The sequence below is a fragment of the Papio anubis genome, chromosome 1 (assembly GCF_008728515.1).
Source record: "Papio anubis isolate 15944 chromosome 1, Panubis1.0, whole genome shotgun sequence".
Classification (NCBI taxonomy): Eukaryota; Metazoa; Chordata; class Mammalia; order Primates; family Cercopithecidae; genus Papio; species Papio anubis.
In genome coordinates, this window is record NC_044976.1 from 38,901,191 (window position 1) to 38,916,045 (window position 14,855).

At 51.4% G+C, this 14,855-nt stretch overlaps 1 protein-coding gene across 5 annotated transcripts in view; it reads right to left on the minus strand.

Moving 5' to 3' along the window:
- RIMS3 (regulating synaptic membrane exocytosis 3) overlaps positions 1–14,855 on the minus strand; it is a 46,887-nt gene that overhangs the window by 26,873 nt on the left and 5,159 nt on the right. For 2 of the 5 annotated variants that reach the window (XM_009205879.4, XM_003891666.5), the window contains exon 2: positions 1,318–1,497. The exons of 1 other annotated variant lie outside the window; for it this stretch is intronic. The gene's annotated coding sequence lies outside the window, so the exon portion shown is untranslated. Of the gene's footprint in view, positions 1–1,317; positions 1,498–2,641; positions 4,352–8,433; positions 9,070–14,855 lie in introns of those variants that run through there. 2 more of the 5 variants (XM_009205865.4, XM_009205869.4) reach the window with 2 other exon arrangements.

Below are 14,855 nucleotides of genomic sequence, written 5' to 3' on the forward strand. Positions count from 1 at the left end.
TGGTGGAGACTGTGGCAGAGTGGTGAGGAGCGGGCAGGACACAGAGCACACCATGTCACATGTTGGTGATTCCAAACAATTGCTAAATAAACTCTACCCTTCCCACGCAAGTCCCTTCACCAATTCCCTGCTTCTGAGCAGACCGTCCCTTTCTCAGCCCGGGTCATGGCACCTCAGGGAAGGAAACCGTCCTATGATCTCAGTGAGTCACAGAGACCTCACTCTGAAGTTCTTCCTGCTGACTCCCAGCTATTACCACAGCAGCAGAGAAACTTCGATTTATCCTCCAGGGAGACAGCCACAGCCCCCACTTCTGCCAAAACTCCATGCCAGAAGAGACCTGCCCAGCTCCCCAGGAATAAGCTTTGTGTTTTCTTTTTAGCCCTTGGATGTTTGGCCTCTACCCCGGGGTCTCAGTACCCTAAAAGGACCCTCCAAACTCTCTCCTGAATCCTGACAACAGCAGGTCTCAGGGCCCTACCGGGCTACCCTGGGCCCCTCAGTCCCTTTAACCGTGGGTCTAACCTGATGATTTTTTTTTTTTTTTTGAGACGGAGTCTTGCTCTGTCACCCAGGCTAGAGTGCAGTGGAGAAATCTCAACTCATTGCAACCTCTGCCTCCCGGATTCAAGCAATTCTCCTGCCTCAGAATCCTGAGTAGCTGGGACTACAGGTGCCCACCATCACGTCCAGCTAATTTTTGTATTTTTAGTAGAGATGGGGTTTTGCCATATTGGCCAGGCTGGTCTCGAACTCCTGACCTCGTGATCCGCCCGCTTTGACCTCCCAAAGTGCTGGAATTACAGGTGTGAGCTACCGCGCCCCACCCAGATGAGAATTTTTGGTAGTTCAAGACCACACAAAAGCTCAAGATGAACCTAGCCACCCACCTTTCCAACAGTAAAGATCAAGGAATGCATCACAGGGTGATGGAGTGTTAGGCTGGAAGGGACTGCAAATAACTGAGGTTCCTACCACCCCTCCCCATCCTCTGCTCACAGTGGACACCATTAACCTCTCTCTTTCCCATCAAGGTCAGACAGCCTCAGAGTCCCTCTCAACACAGGGCTCCAGCACCAGCTGATGAGAAACAGCTCATGAGCTAAAACTGACTTGCTGTCTCTATTCTAGCCTGAGCCTTTTATTTTGCAGAACAAGAAATCAAGGCCCAGAATGGGGGAAAGACGCACCAGGGTAACACAAAAAATTGGTGGCAAAATCAGCGCTTCAGCCCTAAGTCCCCTAACTCTCAGGTCTCAAATCACCTATCGGTGGTGCTCCCTCCCCACCCTTCACCTGGAAGAAAACCCAACTCACCAAATTGATGAATCTGAGCCTGGTGTTCCGCATCACAGGGGGCTGTGCCCCTCCCAACAGCACACCCCTAGGGCATTTGCACAAGGCTTCAATCGACTTCTGCTAAAACACCAGTTTTCAAGAAATGAGGTGAAGGCAATCAGGGCAGGCTCCCAGGAGGAGGCGATGTGGCAAAAGGGTCTGGAAGGGAAGAGGGGAGCTTAGAGGAAGGGCTAGGTAAGGCATCTGCCCTCAAGGACTTCCAGTAGATGGTGGCATAAAAAGATAGACTTTGAAGAAGCTGTGTGACCTTGAGCAAATCATTTAAACTCTTCAATTCTCCGTTTCCTCTTGTAAAATTTTCACAACTCCTGGGCCCCCTAATGTTCCTTTAGGCACTTGGATGCCAAGCTGCTGAAGACCCACAACTGTGAGATTTTTTAATACATGTACAGAGACTCACCCAGGACCAACCGCTGAGGAGCTCTAGACCCCATCCTTCCTTCCTCCAACCTCCCTCTGATTAATGGGGTCTGTGTTCCTCCCCAGACACTCTGTGACATGCCCAGCAGTTGGGTGACACACTCCTGGCTCTGCCCCAGCCATGTGATCCTTAGCAGGTCCTTCAGCTTCTCTGGACCATTCCCTCCATTCCCTCCTCTACAAAACGAGTTTAATCACCACCTGGCCCCTCCCCAACTCTCCTGGCTGGACTGGGGGTCAGATGAGACAAAAAAGGAGCAGGAGGCAAAAAGCAGAGAAAGGCAGAGTGAATGAAACACATGCTCTGGAGGCAGACAGACTTAGGTGCAAGACCTAGATCTGCCACTTACAAGCCGTATGATACAGGGCTTCCTTAACAAATCCCCTGAGCCTAACGCTCCTCATCTATAAAGTGGGGACGATAATGTCTGCTTTAGGATTCTTATATAAAACATCACAAAACAAGGATTGGGATGTGGTAAATGATCATCAGTTGGGCAATTACATTATTATTCCAAAAAGATCCCTTTATAAATCGTAAAGGATTGTCCAAGTGTTAGTTCTTATTGGTCTGGAGTCCACACCGGGTGCAACCACTTCAGGGGAAGGGCCAGGGACTAGAGCAGCACCTCCCACCACAGCCCTGAGTGCTCCAGAAGTCTGGGATCAGGGTTCCTGCACTTTTCAGTTGAAGTGAGAAGTGGCCTATGAAGCTGTGCCAGCATCTCAGCTCCTGACCCCCTGCTGGATGGTGGGTCTGGCATCTGATACTCCTGGCCCAAACCTAATCCCGCGTCAGGATGGCCCATCGCATCACCTGTGCTGATCTGTGCCCTTGTCAGAGGCTAGTGCCTGCACTCACAGAAGGCGTAGAGGGGCTCCTTCGGCTCCAGCCTCTCCTGTCTAGAGGTGGGCGGTGATGGGTTGGTAGGTGGTTGTGGTGGTGAAGACAGTCTGTGCCAAGGAAGCACACCCAGCCAGCGTGGGCAGCACAGAGCAACGGCTCCTCTCCTAGTTGTGCAGACCTTTGTCTCCCCCAAGCCAGGCTGGCATGTGTGCACGCACACACACACACATACACACACACACACACACGTGCACACACACATGCAGGAAGAGACATGGGGCACAGAATTCCAAATGTGTGATCACACAGACTCGTGTCAATGATATACACTTAAAGACGCAATCACACGTGCACACAGATATGCACACCGCCCCCCACCAAGACACTCATACACACAGAGACACACAGAAGCAGCCACGACGACAGCCATAGGCATTCACGGACTCACATGTGTAGACACCTGCACACACCCACAAACACCCTCCCCAATGGGCCCCTGCCCAGTCCAGAGAGGCAGGAAGAGCCCCATGGCTCCGTGGGCAGGGAAGCAGGAAGCGTCTTACCCTGAGTCGTGGGCTCCCTTGGCTAAGGCACACACCCCACCTTTGAGCAGGTGTGTGTGAGCTTGAACACATGCACACTCATACACACCACAGTCCCCCATCTCACTCGCCTGACCCCCATCCCCGCCAGACCGGACAAAGGAGCTCATCGGTGAGGTTTGTGGTGAGGAGAGAAGAAGGCTGGCACGGAGCAGCTGCTGTCACCATGGCTACCAGGCTGACCCACTTCTCCTCCACCCAGCCTGGCCCACCCAGCCCGGGCAAGGCAGGCCCTCTCCCATCACACACAGGAAAGGGGTGGCCCTCTGAGGGTGTGGTAAGGGATGGGTTGAGGACCCCAGAGAGTCTGGATACTGTGTAGGAAGGCAATGCAGACTGCAGACATGCCCTGAAGGAAGTAGGGTGCTGAAGGCATGGTCTCTGCAAGACCTAGAAGACTGAGCCCCTGACGTTCCCTGGGGCCTCAGGGCACCACATGGACCCTAGATACAGTCTCAGTCACAGTCATCATGGCAGTGCGGGAGATGGGGTGGTCAGACTCAAACCCAAACTCTAAGGACTCAAAACACACAAGGGTAAGGCAGACCCAGGGCTGGGTGAGCCCTGTCTCCCATTCAGAACAAGGTTCCTGAAGGCTCCACTAGGGGCTGCTGGGGTCACAGCTATGCCCCCTTCTCAGGACAGGGTCGCCATGGGCCTTCACTGGGCTAGGGGCTCCTAAGGACAGGGCTGTGTGTTCTTCCTCAGAAGCAGGGACTTGGAGGAACAACACAGCCTGAGTCAGTTTTGGGAGGAGCCAGCCTACAAAACAGAATGAATCTCTCCTGCTTGACAACCTCCCTTAGCTTCCCATTTCCTGCAGGACAAAGGAGAAGCCCCTCACCAAGGCCCACAAGCCCATGTGACCTAGAGACTGTCTTCCTCTCCTATCTCCCAGCCCGTCCCATGCCTCTTGCCCCTACTCTGTATTCCAGTCACACTTGCTTTGGACTGTCTTCCTCTCCTATCTTCCAGTCCGTCCCATACCTCTTGCCCCTACTCTGTATTCCAGTCACACTTGCTTCTTTTCAGTCCTCAAAAGTACCACCTTGGGCCGGGCATGGGGCTCATGCCTGTAATCCTAGCACTTTGGGGGGCCAAGGCAGGTGAATCGCATGAGCCCAGGAATTTGAGACCAGCCTGAGCAACACGGTAAAACCTCGTCTCTACAAAAAGATACAAAAATTAGCCTGATGTGTAGTCCCAGCTACTCGGGAGGCTGAGGTGGGAGGATGGCTTGAGCCCAGGAGGTGGAAGTTCTAGTGAGCCTAGATCGCAACAATGCACTCCAGCCTGGGTGACAGAGCCAGACTCTGTCAAAAAAAAAAAAAGAGTCACTTAGCCACTTTGTCTCCTGTCTGCCTGGCATGCTCTTCTCTTCCCCCACCCCCATGATCTGGTGGCCCCATACTTGTCGGTCCTGCCACCTTTGCCTGGCTAAACCCTATTCTTGGCTCAATCCAAGTTTGAAGGTCATTTCCTAGGAGAGTCTTCCCAGATGAGGTTAGTCCCCATAATTCCCTTTGTACTGTCCCTAAGTTGAATTGTGTCCCCCTAAAAAATGTTGAGGTTCTAACCTCCAGTCCCTCAGAATGTGACTTGGTTTGGAAACACGGTCATTGCAGATGTGACGAGTTAAGATGAGGTCATGCTGGAGAAGGGTGGGTCCCTCATATAACCAGTGTCCTTATAGGAAGGCGGCCACGTGAAGACAGACACGGGGAGAGCGCCATGTGCCGATGGAGGCAGAAATGGGAGTGACGCGTCAATGCACCAAGGAACGCCAAGGATTGCCACCTGTCACCAGAAGCCAGGGGAGAGGCACGGAACAGATTTTCCTCACAGCACACAGAAGGAAGCAACCCTTTCAACACCTGATTTTAAACATGCAGCCTTCAGAACTGTGAGAGTCTACCTTTCTGTTGTTTTAAGCCACCCTGTTCGTGGCACTTTGTTGCAGCTTCCCTAGGAAATGAACACACTGCTGTTCCTAACTTGTTCCGTGCTTGTCTCCCACACCCCGCCCCCTGGCTGTGAGCTGGTTAAAAATAGGAACCTTGTCGTCATCTTCACCCTGAATCCCTAGTACCTGGCACAGGTCTGGCATATAGCAGGACTCAGTAAATATTTGTAGAATGAATGAATGGCAACCTAAAACATTAAATTAGCAGTATTTATAGTACTGTGAGTCATTTTTATTTTCTCCATGTGACATATTGTGTTTTCTAAAGTTACTACTTAAGAAACTGTATTAATGTGATAATAAAGAAAAAAAACCAAAACCACATATTTTTCTTTTTCAAAACATACATTAGAGTAACAAGCATTTCCACCAATGTGTGCTTTGTGACGAGGGAAAAGTTCTTCTATCTGTTTGATAACTGCTTTTTTATTGATTAATTGATTCCTCCTCATGTCACTAAAGTGCTTTCTACAGTCAGATTTACAGAGCTTGAGCTCTGGGGCCTTGCAGGGCAGAGATTATGGGTGGGAAGGGGCCAGCCAGGGTACACATTCTTTTCAGCCATCTCCACCATCCACCCCTCCCTTGGCTTGTAGGATCTGGCTAGATGTGGCACCTGTCTCCTTACAGGGGTTGCTAAACTTGGCACTGGAGCATACCACTACTACTGGCCAAAGGTGACTCCCCAAACAGAAGCAAGATCCTGTCCTCAATGACCACACCATCTAGTGCTGCTCCAACTGCAACGTGCAGGTGGATCACCTGGGGAGCTTGCTCTGATCCATGGGTCACAGGTGGAGCCTGAGACACTGCATTTCTAAGAAACTTACAAGTGATTCTCATGATGCTGGTCCATGGACCACCCAAGGCACTGAGAGGTGAAGATACATTGCTCTGGTTGTTCTGCAGAAAGAGTGAACACTTCAGGGTGGGGGAGACCAGAGAAGGCATTAACCCAGCAGTTGCACCTCAAAAGATAGGTGAGGTTTGGAGAGGAGAGGCAGAGGTGGCTCTAAAGGAAAGAGGTGGCAACTACTGGGAAGGCCCAGGGAGAAAACATTGTGTTCAGAGGCTGGTGAACAGAGCAGTGCAGTTGGAGAGGAGGTAGGTACAACTGCGGAACAGAGGGCTGGAAAGATAGGCTGGGAGCAGCCAGTGCAGGGCTCTGAATGTGGGGCTAAGAAGCTAGGCTTTCATCCTGTAGGAGTGAAATCTGACATGATTTAGATGTAATACTTTACAGAGATCAATCTGACACTGAGTGCAGACTCAGAAAGAAGCCTGACAGCAGGAAGAGCAGCCAGGAGGCTGCTACATCCATGCAGGAAGAAGGGCTGCACTGCTTCAGAAAGTGAGGTGCAAAGAGGAAACGTGGCCAGGAGTCGTGGGTGGGGTTAGGGGATTGCCTAGAGTGAGTGAGGGGACAAAGTAGGGAAAAGGTAAAAAATGAAATTCAAGGTGATTTGGCCAGGCACGGTGGCTCACGCCTGTAATCCCAGCACTTTGGGAGGCTGAGGTGGGCAGATCACAAGGTCAGGAGATCGAGACCATCTGGCTAACACAGTGAAACCCTGTCTCTACTAAAAATACAAAAAAATTAGGCGGGCCTGGTGGCGGGCGCCTGTAGTCCCAGCTACTCAGGAGGCTGAGGCAGGAGAATGATGTGAACCCAGGAGGTGAAGCTTGCAGTGAGCCGAGATCTCACCACTGCACTCCAGCCTGGGCAACAGAGTGAGACTCCATCTCAAAATAAATAAATAAATAAATAAATAAATAAATAAATAAATGAAATCCAAGGTGATTTACAGGACGGATGGGGGTGAAAGGTGCCAACGGCAGAGCTTGAGGTCCTAGCAGAAAAATCCTGGCTTAAGGAGAAGATGAATCCCCATTCTAGTCCCGATGGGTCTGAGATAATGCTGCAACTCTCACATTCAGGTGTTGGCCAGGTAAGCCAATTCACTAGCGCTCAGGAGAGCAAGGTGAGTGGGCAGGATTTGGGTGTGTTCTCCAAAGAAAAAATGGGGTGTGGAAAGGAAGAAGAATGCCCAGGAGACAGCAGAGAGTGAGGAAGGATTGAGAGGTAATACCTACAGTTAGAGGTAGGAGGAAGACGGAACCAACTGAAGGAGGGAGAGTCCATAGTGAACAGTAGGAGAGGAACTCACAGAAGACGCCATGAATATACAGATGGCCAAGCTGGAAGCCCTGCAACACCCTGATATTGAGACCAAGAAGGGGTCTACCCAGCTCAGGATGCAGGAGGGAGGCTAGGGGGGCACCCTGACTCCCTCCCTAAGGCACAGGGGAAGCCCAGGCCTGAAAGGAGCACAGCTGGAATGGAAAGCAGAATTTGGACTGAAAGAAAAGGGGGCTTGATGCATTGGGGAGGGTTTGGGCTGTGGCAGGAGCCCGGGGCTCTGAAGCACTTATTCCAGCTCAGTCCTAGCACAGGAAGGACAATTTCCACACATGCAACCACACACACACTTACATGTCCGCATGGCTAGAGAACTCCCAGGGCGGAGCAGAGGTGACTGGGGAAAGGTCTTTGGATCAAAGTCTTATTACAGGTGAGCACATAATTTATCATCCACCTGGGACCCTTATGAGAATGAGCAGGAACAATACTCAATCACACCGGACCACAGGTGAAAATGAGGACTGTGCCAGGCAAACCCAGCCATATGGTCACCCTAGCTGGTGGACACTGGATCCCAATAAGATATATATTTGGTTCCACTGCTCCCCCTTCCTAGATGGGGGATAGCAGAAGGGACAGGCAGGCTCATCCTGAGAGGCAGGGCCACCCTCAAGGATGCTGGTGGATGGGACAATCTCTCCCCCTACCAGGCCCACTCTCGCCTGAGCAACGACACCCTCGCTGGGGGAGATGCGGCAGCACCACGGACAGCGGCCGGCGGCTCGCTCCCAGTCCCTCCCCCGCCTGCTCTCCCCTCTCCTCCCCTCCCCTTCTCTCCCCCCTCCCCCTCCCTCCCCCACGCCGCTGACGAAGCCGGATCAATATTTCATCGGGGGAAGGGGCTCCAGTTACCAGCCCCGCGCCAAGCCGGAAGGCGCCGCCCGCGCCTGCTGCCCACCCTGGGGACCCTCCTCAGAGCCAGCACAGGCTCGGCCCCAGCCCAGACAGACACTGCCCAAAGAGGTGCACACATTCCCTGCAACCTCTCCACCCCCCCGGTCCCTTTCAGGGCACAAAGACCCGCGCGCAAGCCATACACCTCCGGTTGGCCCCTCCGATGCGCCACAGAGCGAGATGCACGCTGTACAAAGAAGATGACGTACACAAAACAACAGGCACCACACCACACCCAGCAGGCAATCCACCTACACACGCACTCAGACACAGCACACACATGCACACAAAAACACACCTTGTGCACCACAGACTCACATGGCATGGAGATGCAGCTACCACAGACTCACACACATCACACAGACCCAAGACACACCCTACCACACACACATAAACTCGCACATCGCACAAAAACTCCCTCGCAGAGAACTGCAGACATATCACATGATGATACATTCACCACAGACACACACACACAGTGCACACACAATATGCCCTCAGAGACCCTCAGACATATCTGTGAGCTAAAGAGCTACATTTGCCAGGGACACACACACACACACACACACACACACTTAAACTCTCATACATACACACACACATTATGCCTTCACAGAGATCCTCAAACATTCACCATGGACACACAAGCACACACCCCACACTCTACCCAGGCCCTCCACCCTCCTGGGGCCCAGGCCACCCTTCCCACTGTGAACATGGGACTAGGGAGGGGCAGACAGGACTTCCCTCCCTCCTTCCCATCTGCCTTCTCTACTTTGGCCCTGCTCGTGGGCCCTAAGGATAAATTCACTGTGTCCTCCAAGGTCCCCCCTGGGGTCTGCTGCGAGTTCCCAGGGACAGGCAGTCAGCACAAAGTGGTAGGCAAAGCAGGGAGTAGGGGAAGCAGGACCTATGAGACTCCAAAGCCTTCTGTTTCACTGTCCCTGAGCCCCAAGCTCTGGGACATGAAGCCCCAAGGGCAGCCTTACCCTTACCTGTGGCTCCCAAAGCTTCACTGCTCCCTAGGCCTCCCTGAGGCCTGTGTTATACATGGGAAGCAGGAGAACTGTAGGGTATGCAGTCCCTACTCCCTCCAGGAGGTCTCAAGTCCTGGCTTCAGAGATGAGGGGGCATCCTACCACATCCAGATAGCTCAACTCCATGAGCCCCGCCTCCCAAGCAGGTTGTGAAAACAATGGCACAAATTCTCCTGTCTACAGGGAAATCGTGACAGGATCCTCCTAAAGAAGCCCAAGCCAGGGTTCAAGGTGAGCAGAGGAGAGCAGGCCAGCGCAGCAGGGGGAGACCCCTAGATTTGCTGGGCAGGTGGAAGGGACCTTCAAAATTATCTAGGCCAATAGTGCACATTTCTGACATTCCCATACCACTTCCCAATTTTGCATTAAGTGTACAACACTGTGTGCCACCTCAATGATTTCTGCCAAATCTACAGACTCCTAGGCCGGGCGCAGTGGCTCACGCCTGTAATCCCAACATTTTGGGAGGCTGAGGCAGGCAGATCACTTGAGGTCAGGAGTTCAAGACCAGCCTGGCCAATATGGTCAAACCTCATCTGGATGGTCAAAATAAAAATACAAAAATTAGCCGGGCATGGTGGCACGTACCTGTAATCCCAGCTACTTGGGAGGCTGAGACAGGAGAATTGCTTGAACCCAGGAGGCAGAGGCTGCAATGAGCTGAGATCGTGCCACTGCACTCCAGCCTGGGCAACAGAGTAAGACTCTGTCTCAAAAAACAAACAAACAAACAAACAAACAAACAACAAATCTATAGACTCCCATCCTGTTTGTTACTTATTTTCTTTAAACCGACACTTTGGCCAGGGGCAGTGGCTCACACCTGTAGTCCCAGCTATGCGGGAGGCTGAGGTGGGAGGATCACTTGAGTCCAGGAGGTCAAGGCTGAGGCAAGCCAAGATCAGGCTTCTACACTCCAGCCTGGGTGACAGAGTGAGATCCAGTCTTGATAAATAAATAAACAGATAAAAATAAATAAACGGACACTTTTAACTTTAGTGCAACTATTTTCAACAGAAACCATGTTATTAATATAAATGGAATGCCAATATCACTTTTAATAAATAGAAAATGATAATAAAACAAACACAGTAGGCCAGGCATGGTGGCGCACGCCTGTAATCCCAGCACTTTGGGAGCCCAAGGCGGGCAGATCACGAGGTCAGGAGATTGAGACCATCCTGGCTAACACAGTGTAACCCTGTCTCCACCAAAACTACAAAAAATTAGCCGGGCGTGGTGGTGGGCGACTGTAGTCCCAGCTACTCCGGAGGCTGAGGCAGGAGAATGGCATGAACCACCCGGCGGCGGGTGCAGAGCTTGTAGTGAGCCAAGATCGCGCCACTGCACTCCATCCTGGGTGACAGTGCGAGACTCCGTCTCAAAAAAAAAAAAAAACTCTGTAAAAACAAAGTTATGTTATTACGTTGAGCTACATGGAGTTACCAGGATAATGTTCTGAGCCGAGCCTGAGAGCTCTCTGTTAAAAAGGGAGGGCAACCAGTGTTGGCAAACTTGTTAAAGACACATTAGAGGCCGGGCGTGGTGGCTCACACCTGTAATCCCAGCACTTTGGGAGGCTGAGGTAGGCAGATCAACTGAGGTCAGGAGTTCAAGACCAGCCTGACCAACATGGAGAAACCCCGTCTCCACTAAATATACAAAATTAGCCGGGTGTGGTAGTGCATACCTGCAATCCCAGCTACTCGGGAGGCTGAGGCAGGAGAATCTCTTGAATCCAGGAGGCAGAGCTTGCAGTAAGCTGAGATTGCACCATTGCACTCCAGCCTGGGCAACAAGAGTGAAACTCCATCTCAAAAAAAAAAAAGGGAACCAACTTTCTCACTATGTGAGCCAATGTTATGCAATGGCACTGAAAGTCATCCCCGGTCCCACTCCACACACTGGGAAGCTCTAGGCTTGTCCACATCTTGCAGGAGTTCAGGCACAGGGGCCGGCTAGTACCCTGTTGCTGCAGCCCATTCTGGTCATAACAACCCTTTAGAAATTCCTTGGTCCTTTCCTATTCACAAACTGTCATAACAGCCACCATCTAATATGAGCCCCAGAGCAGGAATTATCATCCCTGTTTCTGAATGAGAAAAGTGGGGCTCAGAAAGGATAAAAGACGTGTCCATAGTCACAGAGCTAGCTACGCAGGGGAGATCCACAAGTCAGAGACTTGACACCTACCCAGACACCATTTCTACTCTACTTGCGTCCGTCTATCCCACAGCTGGCAGCCCTTCCTGGGTAGTGAGGAAAGAGGGAGGATGGTAACCTGCTATCTGCCCATGAGACCCTCACAATCTCAAACGGTAAGCAGGCAAGTCAGCAAATCATTGAGATTAAGAGAGGTGAAGAGCTTTACAGTCTAGCCTGTAAATGCCTGAACTGCAGTTTCTTTATCTGTAAAATGAGATGACAGGCCGGGTGTGGTGGCTCACACCTGTAATCCCAGCACTTTCAGAGGCCAACATGGGAGGACTGCCTGAGCCCAGGAGTTGGAGACCAATCTGGCAACAGGGTGAAACCCTGTCTCTACAAAAAAAAAGCAAAACTGAGCTGGGCATGATGGCATGAGCCTGTGGTCATAGCTACTAGAGAGGCTGAGGTGGGAGGATTACCTGAGCCCAGGAGTTCAAGGCTGCAGTGAGCCGTGATTATGCCATTGCACTCCAGCCTGGGTGACAGAATGTAACACTGTCTCAAAAAAAAAAAAAAAAAAAAAAAAAGAAATTAGCCAGACATGGTGGTGTGCACCTGTAGTCCCAATTTCTTGGGAGGATCATTTGAACCTAGGAAGTTGAGACCGCAGTGAGCCGTGTTCAAGCCACTGCACTCCAGCCTGGGCAACAAAGTGAGACCTTGTCTCTAAAATAAAATAAAATTTTATGTTTTAAAAAATAAAATAAAATGGGAATAATAATAGTACCCATCTTATAGGGAGTGAAGATTAAATGAAATGTGTGAACACAATGTCTGGCACAGAGTAAGTACTTTAAAAAAAAAAAAGTTTATTACCAGGGAAGTACAAAGAACAGAATCAACACAGGTCAAGAATGAGTGATGGGAGGAAGGTGGGGTAGACACGGTTTGGCTTTTCACTGAGGAAAAGAACCAGTTACATCTTGGAGGATGAAGATTTTGGTGGGGAAAAACTCTTCTGACTGTTCCTGCCTTCCTCTTCCCTCTCTCCTCACTCTAAAGCAAGGTGAGAAAATTCAGGCTTTCCTCTTCCTCTCTCTCCTCAGGCCTCTGAATGACATTTGACAGGTTCTTCAGGGCCTGTCCTGAGCACTGCTGCCTAGGAAAAGACTCCCCTTTAAGTCACAATTCCAGGCCTTTTTTCTCCAGCTGCTGTCCAGATGGAAGTTTGGGGCTCAGGCCCAACAGCCTGCACCCACCTTGGCACTCTAAGAATTCCAGGAGATGTCTTTGGAAGCTAACAAAGATCCCCCTTCTCTAAGGGGGGCACTGAGAGCCATGTTTGCATGTCTCTTTGATCCTTCCCAGTAGGCTACAGATGATTGGACCAGGGTGGGCACCTGCCCCACTGAGCCAATAAGATCCTCTCCTGGGAGTTTGCGATTGGATCTGCCAAGCCCCAAGTTCTCTCTCTCCATGTGGCTGAAACTGAGGGACACAATACAGGAACTATAGGTGGCTTGGTGCCTGAAAAGGCAGAGATATCCAGTCTGTGGAGACAGAAAGGCAAAGACGGCCAGCAGGGTGCAGAGAATGGCTGCTTCCAGTTCCCGTGGCCCTCCAGGTCCCACCTTCCTCAAGCTAATGTTTTTCCTTCCCCTTAGTTCCCGGGAATCCCTTCTATCCTTGTAATAAGCCCTTCTTTATTACTGAAGCTGGTTTGAGTGGGTTTCTGTATATAAGCAAAGACCTAATTAAGACAAGAGAGAAGCTGGGAGCCAGAGGTACATAGATGAACAATCCTGAAAAAATAATCACTGTGCCTACGATGGAGGAGCCCAGTGCAGTGGCAGACAGCGAGTAAGAGACGTAGGCTTCGCAGAGATGTGGCCGAGGGAGGGTGGGCTAACTCTGCCCGGGGAGGAGCGGAAGTGCTCGCAGGCTTCACAGCGAAGGTAGCAGCTGAGCCGATTTTGAAGAATTAAGGACGTTCTCCATGGAGACAAAGTAGGGGTGGGGAGGCATTACAAGCAAAGGGAACAGCAAGTGCAGATGCACAGAGACCCAAAACAGCCTGGCGTGTTAGAGGGACTGGAGTTCAAAGTGTGGCCAGGAAGCAGGGAAGACAGGCAGTTGGGCGCACATCATAAAGGGCTTTGAATACCATAAGAAGCCGAGGCCTTTTCCTGTCAGTGACGGGGAGCTATTGAAGTATTTTAAGTAGCAGGGGGTGACAGGGTCAGTTCTGTGTTTTAGAAAGATTGTTCTGGGGCTGCGTGGAGAAAGGGCTAGAAAAGGCAGGCCTGGAGGCAGGGACCGGTTAGGAGGCTGCAGCACTCCTCATCTAGTGCCTTTATTCACCCACTATTTCACTGTGTACCTACTATGTGCCAGGGTGAGACAAAACAGGATTCCTGAGCCCACAGCGTTCACAGTCTAGCATGAAAGAGACATGACGGAAAAGCGATTCGAGTGTGCCGAACATTATGAAGAAGTACAAGGTCCTCTGGAGCAGGGTGCTGTTTACTGTCTGGGTTTTAGGCTTCCCTGCGGAAATGACGTTTGAGCTGGTATCTATCTGAAGGATAAGTAGGAGTTAGCAGGGCCCTGAGAGGGGGCGTGCATTCCAGGATTGGGGACAACACGTGTGGAAGTCCTGCAGCTGAGGGAGAGTGGTGGAAGAAGACACAAAAAGGTAGGCAAGGACCAGATCCCACAGGGCCTCGGAGACTGCGTCAGTGCATCTGGCTTTCATTCCAAGAAGGCTTGGAAGGGTCCTAAGCAGGGAAATGACACAATCCAACGTTTATCCTAAGAAGACCATGAAAGAAAGCGGGGCAAGAACAAATGTCAGGAGACCAGGTAGGAAGCTGTCACAGTGGCCCAGGTGAGAGCCAATGGTGGCCTGGAGGGGGCGGTGGGCAGTGAGAGGGTCCACGGACTCAAGGCAGAGATTCAGGACTAACAGGGCTTGCTGAGGACTGGTTATGGGGGTGTGGGACGGGAAGAGGGGCGTATCCAGGAGAACTTCCAGCTTTCCGGCTTGACCAGGTGGGTGGATGGTGATGCCAGAGATGAACCGGGGACCCTAAAGGCAGAGCAGATGCAAGTGTGAGAGTCGGGAGCTGGGTCTGGACCTGAGCTGAAGCTGATTGTGAGACATCTAAGTGTGGGCCAGGAAGCAATCACACCTGCAGATTGTTGGGGCTTCTTTTTTTTTTTTTTTTGAGACAGGGTCTCACTTTGTCACCCAAGCTGCTGGAGTGCAGTGGCATGAACATGGCTTACTATACTTTCAACCTCCCAGGCTCAAGCGATCCTCCCACCTCAGCCCCCCAAGTAGCTGGGACTACAGGCACGCGCCACCATGCCCAGCTAATTT